Genomic DNA, 10,306 nt, shown 5'->3' on the forward strand with positions numbered 1-10,306 from the left:
CTGACACGATTTCTGGCCACAAGAGCTCCACAGGCACTTATCCAGGACGCCCAGCCACTTCCTGCTGCAGGAGACCAGCGAGAGTGTATGGGGGCCTGGGGGCGCTAACGCCCTGGGCCTGTCTGCCCAGCACGCGGTCCCTTTGCTCCCTGTGCCCCAGCAGCACAGAAACCGTGAAGCACTGGCAGGTCCCCTATGAGGTGCCAGCCTCATCCACCTAAACCAAGGGTGGGCGTCCAAGCATGGCTCCTGTGCCTACCAGGAAGGTGAACTAACTACCGGAAGTGCCATCCTGACCCGGAAGTGCCATCCTGACCTGCGGCCCCAAGCCTGGACAGCGTTTTTACCAGCTGGGGGTGGGGTGGGGTGGGGGTGGGGAGCAAGGAGAGACTGGGATGGGGAGGAGAAGGAAGACAACCCTCCAGACTGGAAGTTTGAAATCCTCTCTTTAAAACACGAACTGGCGGGCTGGACTTCTTGTATAACACTCCTTTAGTGACTGAAGCACTTGTCACAACCACCTTGGGGACCTAGCTTCAATGTCCCCACTTTCAGGAAGTCAAGGTATTTGCTCAGATAGCACGTGGCTGAGCAGCGGCAGTAAAATCAGAATCCCCATTTCCACTCTTAGACCAGTGAGCCCTCCTGCACCCACGACGGAGACTGAGGAGGAGAAAAATAACCAGCCATGCAAAATCCAAAAAAAAAAAAATCCTTTCAAGATTATGAAATCAAAGAGCATTTTGTTGTTTCTTGGACGTTCTTCTTACTACTCTGAGGCCGCAGAATTCAACAGACATCTCTTTATTGTTGTTAAAGTACTTGCTCTATCTCCTGCCTCTGTTACCAACTTTCACACCAACCGAGAACGCAAGCGTTTACCTGGGCTCCATCCTTGGACGGCGAACGGGTCGCGCAGGCTTCCGGCCTCCTCCTCCCTGGGGTTTGGTTCCAAGGCTCCCGCAAAATCTCGAAATCACCCCGGATCGGCGCGGCCACCGAGGGAAGCAGCCCGGCTCTGAACAAGCCCAGGCAAGCCCAGGCAGAGCCCGCTTCGCGGTCCTTCCTCCTGCGCGAACCACCCGGCCCCGGGGCGAGAGACGCGTCTCTCTGGCCCCAGATCCGTGGAGTCGTCTCTCTCCAGAGGACAGGGCGCTGGCCCTCTCCTCCACCTGAGAAGGAAAAGGGCGCAGGTAAGGGCGCGGAGGGGCGGGTGGGGGCGGCGCCAGCCCTCAGGGAACGGGGCGGGAGCGCGGCAACCACCCGAGTCACGTCGGGGTGGGGTGTGCGCTAGGACAGAAGACCGGGGTGCCGCGGCGGGGCGCGCTGCCGGGGCACCGAGCGCGCTCCGCCGTGGAGCCGGTCCCCCACAGGCATCGGGTCCCGACCCCTCCACCACTGCCGCCTGCGGGGACTGGTGCGTCCTCTGCGACAGCGCGGACAGCGCGGCGCCCCTCGTCTCCTCCCGGGGCGCGCTCCCGGAGCCGACAACCGGACTCCACGGCCATCGCGACTCTTCCGGGAGCTTCTCGCCGCTCCGCGGCGGGACCGAAGCCCAGGCGGGCCGAGGGTGGCCTGTAAGAAAGCAAACGAAACCATGGGGCCCGCTCGCCGCAATGCCCAACCCGCGGGCCTCAACCCCAGGAAGAGGGAAGGAGAAACCGCGTCCCGAGCGCGGATGAGGGAGGTGTCCCAGGTCTGGACCTGTCGTGTCCGGGACATAGCCAGCCTGGAAAGCAGGGAAGGACCTAACAGCCCCGATTCGAGGAGCCGGGGAAGGACTTCTAGCGCCAGAATCAGACACCCGGCAGGGGCCACCGCCCGCCGGCGCCCCGCCCCCACTCACCGCGCCCCCAAGTTCCGGCGCTGCTTGCCGCCGAGGTGGCTCGGCTCGCGCGTTCAGGGGCGCAGAGGCGGGTGGTGGTCATCGCCGAGATGCGGCGCTGGAGCGTTGGGCGCGCCGGGCGGGGACCGCGCGGGGGCAGGGCTCGGCTGAGCCGAGGGGCCGGGTGCAGCCCCCAGCATCTGCCTTACAGGTCCCCGGAGGCACAGATTCGGACGCGGCGAGGCGCCGGGCAGCCCGTGAGGTGGTGAGGTGCGCGCCTCCCTGTCCTCGCGGTTTCTACACTGCCCTGCGCATGTCGCGGGACGCCCCTGGGGTTGATGGGGACACATGTGCAGCGGTGGCCCCGAAGACGCCCTTCTCAGTTGTGGGGAGGGGACTCCCCAGCCACCACCCTGCCCCCAGCCACCATAGATCCTACCCAATCCGACCAGGTTTGGACCTGGGACCCTTGGGAGACAAACTGCCCTGCGGCCCTCACGGCCTGGTATGAAGGAAAGAGGAGTTACCCAGGCCTCCCCCTGCAAGAGTTCTGCGCTCAGGGCTGTTGCTTCCTCCGAGGCAAACCCTCTTAGCAAACTCACACTTGGTGGTACTCTGCACGTGATGCACCGAGACCCTGCAGGAACTTGTTTCCTCCACAGGGACACAACTGAAGGACTAGGGTCTTCTTGGCCCCATGAGACACCTGCATCTTGCACTGGGAGAAGTTGGTCCTTGGCGGGAAGTGGCTGCTGCCCCAAGCATGTCATCACATGCACACTGCGGGGAGCAAGTGAGGCCAGCTGTGAGCTGACCCCATTTGACAGATGACAGTCCCCAGCTCACAGGGATGAGTCTGCATGGAGCCCACGTTCCCAGCCTTTTCCAAGGATTCTAGAAAAGTCCCAGAGAAGGAAAGAGCCGGTCAGAATGCCCAGATGCACTGGATAGCTACCTTTCCCCACATGGGCAGAGGACCATTTCCCACCCACCCTCCCCCCAGGGTGGCCATCACTGTACGGTAGCTTGAGTGGGGAAGGTCTTTGCAGATCCTCAAAGATTCAGGAGGATTTAATGAGGCCAAGGCTTCCCTTGTGGCTCAAACAGTAAAGAGTCTGTCTGCCATGCAGCAGACCCGTGTTTGATCCCTGGGTCGGGAAGATCCCCTGGAGAAGGGAATGGCAACCCACTCCAGTATCCTTGCCTGGAGAATCCCATGGACAGAGGAGCATGGTGGGCTATACGGTCCATGGGGTCACAAAGACTGAGCGAGTAACACTTTCTTTTCAATGAGGTCAGTGGCTCTGGAGGTGGCACAGGCGACAGAAGGGAAAAGCTGGTTCTAATTCTGATTCTGTGTGTGACCTCGGGGAATAATAATAATAAAGCTAACTCACACTGAGTGCTCAGTGTGCCAGAAAGAAAGTAAGTGAAGTCGCTTAGTCTTGTCTGACTCTTTGTGACCCCATGGACTGTAGCCTTCCAGGCTCCTCCGTCTATGGGATTTTCCAGACAAGAAAATCCCATAGATGGATTGTCATTTCCTTCTCCAGGGGATGGCTTCCCTGGTGGCTCTGTCTGCCTGCAGTGCGGGAGACACTGTGTGCCAGGCATCAACCTAAATCCACCCTAGATAATAATCTCTTTCAATTCTCTACACAGTCCTGTGAGATACATACCAGTACTACCCCATTTCCAGGTGAGAAAGCTGAGGACCAGAAAGGTAAAACTTGGCCACCATCACGAGGGGGAGAATGAAGTGGAACCAGGACCCATATTCATTCCTTTCTGACTCCCAAGCCTCACTCCTTAAGCAGCTGCATCTGGCCTCAATTTGGCAAATTGCTTAGCCTCTCCACGCCTTGGTGTTCTTGTGTGTACAGACAGCATCAGGCTCACGGTATGGACTCAATATATGTTGGTGGAATGAATGAACGACCCCCACACCCCTCAAGGTGGTTGTAAAGACTGTAGTAAATGGAGTTGCTGCACACAGCAGGCACTTCATCAGCTTACCTAAGGAACCTCTGGAGCCCTGGGCCCAAGGAAGCTATAGTTCCCTGCTCCACACTTATGGACGTTTGGGAGCATTTCCAGCTGAGACCTCCACCCTCACTGGTCCTTTCTTCTCCCTTTCCTTTCAGAGCCACCGAAACGCCTTGACCTGGGCGGCTGACAGATGAAGGAGTACATTTGGGAGACTCCAGACTCCGGTAACTAGAGGACTTGAAATAAGATTTATATCCACTTTTCCATTCAGAGGCCAAACCACATTCAGGCCTCTTTTTTTCCCCCCTTAATCATGTTTGTGTAAGTGAGGACTGGTTTGTAAAGGCATCTCCATATGTCAGTCTGTCTCACCAAGGGTGTTCAGCCCATCTGTATTTCCCCTAGAATTCATCCCATACCCAGATGCAGATGTACACACACCCCTGACTAGCAAGCAAGGGCACTATAGAGAAAGGGGGCTACAGAGGTAGCATGCACAAGCTTCAGTTCATGGCCCCCACCCAGACACAGCTTCAAAACAGTGCACCCGGGAGGCATTCATGTCTTAAATTTAACCACAGAAGCCCAAGAAGTCCTACTTCCGAATCAGCCTATGAGGTTGATCTTGTCCAAAAGTGTGAATTAAAAAAAAAAAAAAAAAAAAAGGCTAGGGACTTCCCTGGTGGTCCAGTGGCTAAGACTCCATGCTGCCAGTGCAGAGGACCCGAGTTTAATCGCTGGTCAGGGAACTAGATCCCACATGCTGAAACCAAAGATCCTGCATGCCGCAACTAAGAACCGACAAAGCCAAATAAATAAATATTTTAAAAAATTAAATGTAAAAAAGGATAGTGATATCCTAGGATTACATCACACTGATGGTTGCACAATTTTGTGAATCTAGTCTCCCTCCATATCTAAGTGGGGGTCAGTTCCAGGGCCCTCTTAAGATCCTCAAATTTGAAGATGCTCATGGTAAAGAACCCGCCTACCAATGCAGGAGACCCAAGAGACTCAGGTTCGATCCCTGGGTTGGGAAGATTTCCTGGAGAAGGAAATGGCAACCCACTCCAATATTCTTGCTTAGACAATCCCATGAACAGAGGAGCCTGGCAGGCTACAGTCCATAGGGCCACAAATAGTCAGACATGACTGAAGTGACTCAGCACACAGGCAAGTTCCTTACATAAAATAAGGTAATATTATATTTAAATATAACCTATGCACAGTCTACTGTATACTTTAAATCATCTCTAGATCACTCATAACACCTGATGCAATATAAATACAATGTAAATAAGTATAGCATTGTGTCAGTCACTCAGTTGTTTCTGACTCTGGGTGATCCCACGGATTGTAGCCTGCTAGGCTCCTCTGTTCATGGAATTCTCCAGGCAAGAATACTGGATTGGGTAGCCATTTAAGTTTAACGTAAATGATAGGTAAATAGTTGCTGGCCATTGGCAAATTCAAGTTTTGCATTTTGGAACTTTCTGGAAATAGTTTCTTTTAATTTTTTTCAGTCAACTGTCAGTGAAATTCATGCAACTGATATGGATACAGAACCCATGGATACAGAGGGGTGACTGTATACTGGAACCCACCAAACTGTACTTTTAAGTGGTGAAATTTACGGTGTGTAAGTTATATCTCAGTAGAGGGAAAAAAGGGGGGCACCATTCTTCCTAGTGGCCCAAAATAAATGGCATGAACCCAGCAGGTTTCTGAAAGCCCCATAACTCTTTTTTCTTTTTTTACTCCAGCACGCTTGATAAATGCTAACTCCCCTGACTCAGAAGATTCCTTGGTGGTCCAGTGGTTAAGACTTTGTGTTCCACTGCAGGGGTTGTGGGTTTGATACCTGGTTGGGGAACTGTGATCCCGTATGCCACAGGAAACCATAAAAAGAAATAAATAAATTGGGCCAAGATACAAAAGAAAATCTAATCCTGGTGTAGGTAACACAAGGGAGTCGGGTATCCTGTGGCTGTTCTGCCTGGACCCTGGCAGGTACTGACAAGTCCAAAGCAGCCTGTCTTTTATGCCCTCGAAGACAGGACTGTGGTGACACGGGGTCTGAGACTGGACCCTGCAGAAGAAAGGGGGCTTGGTGGTGGGGAGGACTTGCCTATTGCAACCCTGCGTCTGTGAATGACAGATGTTTACCATATTGGTAAACAAGGATGCTGCAACCTTCAAGCCACCACATTACCAGCCACATAGACCATAAGCCCTGAGGGAACTCAGGATGGAGGCAGGAAGCACCCACTCCCCAGCTAGAAGTCAGCCGCTGCAGCCACCGCCAGGGGGTACCCTGAGGAGACTCAGGATGAGAAAACACGGTATTCTGGCCCAGAGAGCAGAGGGTATACCAAGGAATGACGTCAGCAAGCCCAGACTTTTGCAACTTTCCCATGCATAGACAAGCGCTAAATTCCTTAACTTGAAATGTCTGGTGTTCTTTAACAGTAAGGTGGCTCAGTGGTAAAGAATCCGACTGCCAGTGCATGAGACAAGGATTCAATCCTTGGGTTGGGAAGATCCCTGGAGGAAGGCATGGCAACCCACTCCAGTATTGCCTGGGGAATTCCATGGACAGAGGAGCCTGGAAGGCTACAGTCCATTGGGTCGCAAAAGAGTCGGACATGACTGAACAACTCAACAACAACAATAGCAGCAATATTTTGATGTTCTGACTACTTGGTCTTTGTTGCAGAAACTCCTATGTATCCTGGCTCCTCGCTTGCCTCTTTGGAGCAGTCCCACAGGGCTATCTGAGAGGTTATGTCCTGGGCTTAAGTTCTTTAAAGATGTCCGCCAAATAAAACAAAACTCTCAGCTCTGAGGTCGTGCTTTTTTTTTTTTCAGTTGATATATCGGAAAGTCATTTGGTGGGCCCATGGTGGATGGGCCAGTGTGGGGACCTATGTGTAACCTGTGGGGGTGCTCCAGGGAGCCTGCCTAGCCCTTGCAAAGCCCTTGTGTCAGCAAGCACACTCTTCAAAACCCCACTTCTGAATAAGGAAGCGCAACTTGACTTGTTGGGTTGGTGAAGAAATCTCCACTGAATTAAAAATAGCAAATAAATGTAAGAAGTCAAAATGCTGTACAAAGGGGAGAATTACTTTAAGTGTTTACTCATGGCTATGCTGACTGGGCATTTTAACTAAATACAGCTTTACGTTTCTCCAGCTCCTAAAGTTGCCCCGTGGCTTGTGCATCAAATTCACCTTTTTTTCTAATTGAGGACAGAGACAGGTCTAATTATTCTTAGGAGATAGCCCTATGGAGCAGTTGATTGATTGATAAATCAAGCACTTTATTTCTTTTTTAGTTTTTTTTTTTGGCTGTGCTGCATGGCTTGCAGGATCTTAGTTTCCCCAACCAGGGATCGAACCTGGGCCTCCTGCAGTGGAAGCACAGAGTTCTACCCACTGGAAAGTGAAAGTGAAAGTCACTCAGTTGTGTCCAACTCTTTTGCAATCCCGTGGACTTCATGGAATTCTCCAGGCCAGAATACTGGAGTGGGTAGCCTTTCCCTTCTCCAGAGGATCTTCCCAACCCAGGGATCGAACCCAGGTCTCCTGCATTGAGGGCGGATTCTTTACCAGCTGAGCCACAAGGGAATCCCAGAATACTGGCGTGGGTAGCCTATCCCTTCTCCAGAGAATCTTCCCAACCCAGGAATCAAACCGGGGTCTCCTGCATTGCAGGTGGATTCTTTACCAACTAAGCTATCAGGGAAGCCCCAACCTAACCACTGAACCGCCATGGAATTCCCAGAAGCATTTTATTTCTGATGTAGATAACTGCCTTATTCTATTGATTAGAAAGGAAAAAAAAAAAAAAGAAGAAGAAAAAGAAAAGTCAACCCATGCCAGAAGGAAAAGTGGCTTGTCCTATAGAAGAGAGGGTCATCCTTGGAGGGTTGGTTGAACACAGTTCCATGCCTGGGCTTTGAGGTTGTTGAGTGGGGAATGTTATAGAAATGCCAAGGACATGGGGCTTCCCTGGAGGTCCAGGGGTTAAGATTCTGTGCTTCCAATTTAAAGGGCGTGGATTTGTTCCCTGATTGGGGAACTAAGATCCCACATGCTGCGAAGCATGGCCAGAAAAAAGAAAAAAATGCCAAGGACAGGTTAGGACCCCCCACGAAATGGGACAGATGTTAAAGAGATACAGTAATTGGTGGAATGAGCCACCCACCTAAAGTAAGTCTACCCCCAAAGGAATGCTGAGGTCAACGAGAAAGCTGGAAAGCCTCCCAGATCCTAGAATATATAGACATTCCAACATAGGACCATGGGGATGACGCTTATGAATGATGCCTCAGGCCCCTGTACTTACTGGAACCCCTTCTCTGGCTGGCCACACCAACACCCGTCCTCAACCCTTTGGGCGGATGCTACCAACTTCTGTATTTGCAGCCATCACCCCTTTCCCCTTAGTTTGTCAGGTTAGCATCACCTCTATCTTTCTATAAATAGAAAGAATGCTTAGCACAGCCTTCAGAAAATCATGTGTAGCAAGCATCTGGAAGAGATAAAGGGCACTCACAGGACATCTTTGCTGGAGCTGGGTCTCCTTCCCTGGTAGGAACACCTTGGGAGAGCAGCTGCTTTGGGCCTCCAGGGAGCTGGGGAAGCCAAGAAGCAAAGCAGTTGTGAAAACCAATGCAATTCCAGCACCAGGTGTGCAGGGAAGTGGCCTGCAGGTGCCTGGCAGGCTGTTCCAGTCTCCTTCACCACCCTTCTCTCCAAAAAGGGACTTTGCTGGGAGGGACTTCTCCTTCGAGTTAAGGCATTGCAGTCCCCAGGAGATGCCTGAGAGTGCGTGTACCTTCCAGAGACCCGTGGGCACTGGTGTCCCCAACAGAATCTATTAGTACAGACATCCAGAGGGGAAGATAGAGATGGGCAGATGCAACCGAATGTGGTGCTCAGGCTGCTAGGCTGAGCACAAGTGCTAAGCGGAGGCTTCTTAGTGACCTGGAGTCCCTCGGAGATTCCAAGGTTGCCTGGGAGACCTGTGGGGTGAAGGCCAGAGGGGAGGGAGCATCAGAGACAATCTGGACCCATTTTCAGATTTTTATCCACCCTATCTTACTCCTCCTGTTTTGAAGAAAAACCTAATTTGTACTTTTCTTTAAAAACCACTTATGTCTGGTCCACTCCCTGTTATCAAATAAGCACATTTATCACACAGACGGAAGCCTGGTGTCTCTGAGAACTTGAACGGACTGTTTACAACACTGGGGCTGCAGGACAAGGTGACCTTCAGATCACAAAAGGGCAGTGCTTTGCGTGCGGCAGGGCCAGTCAGAGGACATGAGGCATCCAGGCCAATGCCGCGTCTAAGGCAACCTGGGAGTTTACAGGATGGAGAGATGTCAAGACAGGATTAGAAAAATGCATTTTAAACATTTAAAATTTAATGCTCTTAGATGTAAGTCATACAGAAAAAGACAAATGTCCTATGATATCACTCATATGAAGAATCTGATAAAAAATGATATGAATTCACTTATAAAACAGACTCACAGATTTCAAAAACAATCTTGTCACCGAAGGGGAAAGGTAGGGGGGAATAAATTGGGAGCTTGGGACTGACACACACACACTGCTATATATAAAATAGATAATGATATTCTGTGATAACGTATATGTGAAAAGAATGAAAATATGTATGTGTGTGCATGTGTGCTAAGTCGCTTCAGTCACGTCTGACTCTTTATGACCCTGTGGACTGTAGCCCACCAGACTCCTCTGTCCATGGAATTTTCCAGGCAGGAGTACTGGAGTGGGTTGCCATGCCTTTCCATCCCCTTTCCTCCAGGGCATCTTCCACACCCAGGGATCAAACACACGTCTCTACATCTCCTGCATTGGCAGGTGTGTTTTTACCACTAGTGTCACAAGAGAAGCCCTGAATATATGACAGTGAAAGAGAAAGTGTTAGTCTCTCAGTCATGTCCAACTCTTTGCAACCCCATGGATTATAGCCCGTCAGGCTCCTCTGTCCATGGGATTCTCCAGGCAAGAATACTGGAGTGGTAGTCATTCCCTTCTCCAGGGGATCTTTCCAACTTAGGGATTGAACCTGGGTCTCCGTCATTGTAGGTGGACTCTTCACCGTCTAAGCCATCAGGGAAGCCTGAATGTGTATAACCAAATCATTATGCTGTACACCTAAAACTAATACAACACTGCAAATGATTATGTGAAAGTGCAAGTCACTCAGTCGTGTCCGACTCATTGCGACCTCATGGAATATACAGTCCATGGAATTCTCCAGGCCAGAATACTGGAGCGGGTAGCCTTTCCCTTCTCCAGGGGATCTTCCCGACCCAGGTATCGAACCCAGGTCTCCCACATTGCCAGTGAATTCTTTACCAGCTGAGCCACAAGGCAAGCCCAAGAAAACTGGAGTGGGTAGCCTATCCCTTCTCCAGTGGATCTTCCCAACCCAGGAATTGAACCAGGGTCTCCTGCA

The 10,306-nt window shown here is 51.4% G+C and overlaps 1 long non-coding RNA gene across 10 annotated transcripts; it reads left to right on the forward strand.

The window, feature by feature from the left end:
* Window positions 1–888: 888 nt before the first annotated feature.
* Window positions 889–10,024, forward strand: LOC138991269 (uncharacterized). Of its 10 annotated transcripts, none has more exons than XR_011467278.1 (6): window positions 1,206–1,577; window positions 2,037–2,095; window positions 2,488–3,725; window positions 3,970–4,038; window positions 5,338–5,453; window positions 5,578–10,019. It is a non-coding gene; the product is annotated as an uncharacterized lncRNA (long non-coding RNA). The 10 variants fall into 10 exon arrangements; XR_011467275.1 differs by having other exon boundaries at window positions 1,207–1,577; window positions 5,338–5,449; window positions 5,578–10,018; XR_011467276.1 differs by having other exon boundaries at window positions 1,208–1,577; window positions 5,338–5,449; window positions 6,284–10,024.
* The last annotated feature ends 282 nt before the right edge of the window (window positions 10,025–10,306 follow it).

This window comes from Bos mutus, chromosome 16, assembly GCF_027580195.1.
Source record: "Bos mutus isolate GX-2022 chromosome 16, NWIPB_WYAK_1.1, whole genome shotgun sequence".
NCBI lineage: Eukaryota > Metazoa > Chordata > Mammalia > Artiodactyla > Bovidae > Bos > Bos mutus.